The sequence below is a fragment of the Penaeus monodon genome, chromosome 22 (assembly GCF_015228065.2).
Source record: "Penaeus monodon isolate SGIC_2016 chromosome 22, NSTDA_Pmon_1, whole genome shotgun sequence".
NCBI lineage: Eukaryota > Metazoa > Arthropoda > Malacostraca > Decapoda > Penaeidae > Penaeus > Penaeus monodon.
Genome location: NC_051407.1, coordinates 20,328,957 through 20,329,714, shown reverse-complemented (window position 1 = coordinate 20,329,714; position 758 = coordinate 20,328,957). Strand labels below are relative to the sequence as shown.

At 54.2% G+C, this 758-nt stretch overlaps 1 protein-coding gene across 1 annotated transcript in view; it reads left to right on the top strand.

The window, feature by feature from the left end:
* The first annotated feature begins 156 nt into the window (after positions 1-156).
* Positions 157-758, top strand: part of LOC119586981 (BTB/POZ domain-containing protein 6-A-like) — a 22,974-nt gene continuing 22,372 nt past the window's right edge. Inside the window, exon 1 of the mRNA XM_037935723.1 lies at positions 157-440. The gene's annotated coding sequence lies outside the window, so the exon portion shown is untranslated. The remainder of the gene's footprint in view (positions 441-758) is intronic.

The window sequence follows — 758 nt, the reverse complement described above, 5'->3', positions numbered from 1 at the left end:
CGCGTGCATGCAAAACGTCCCCCGGTGCCGCGTCGCTGTGTTGTGTCTGGAGCGGCGCGCAGGTAAGGAGCACGTGGCGCCATGCGAGGGTGAGTCATGTGCCGGGTCATTCAGCCGCCCGTGATCGTTGGCTTCCAGTTGGCGTTGTGAGGCGAGTGTGTGTTCGGCTGCGAGGGGAAACGAGGCCAGGTCCGCTTTGGCTTGGGCGTCGTCGAGTGCGGTCACGAGGGCCGCTGCTTTGTTGCTTCATTCGACTCGTGTTACTGCGTTCAAGCGATTCGCGGTGGTTCGTTTTTTTGGGTTTCACGCGGGGGTTCGAACGGCGGTGGCGATCGTGATGGATATTTTCTTTGTGATTAATGTGTGATTGTGAGAATGGTTTGACTACGATTACCTGATTCTTCTACCTGTCAGTCTACGTTTCCGCTGCGTTTCAACAGGTGAGTCTTTAATTAAAGGAACAAGGAAAGTGCTAGAAATAGTGCGTTCCCCGGAAAGCCTTGCTATGATAAACAGATCGCTTAGTTTATGTAAACTCCGTAAAGTCACAGAGCCGCGTGAAACAGACCGTCCCATTGTGCTGTCAGCCGAAGCATGTGTCCGTCAGCGTTACAACAGACGTCCCTCAGTGGGCCCCGACTTCCCTGACGTTCAAAGGCTTTCAAAGAAATCAAAGGAAAACGTCAAAGGAAGTCCGCAGTTCCTACACAAAGGCGGCCAGAGGAGTGAAGTCGCCGTCTCCCTGTCTGGCCCGCTGA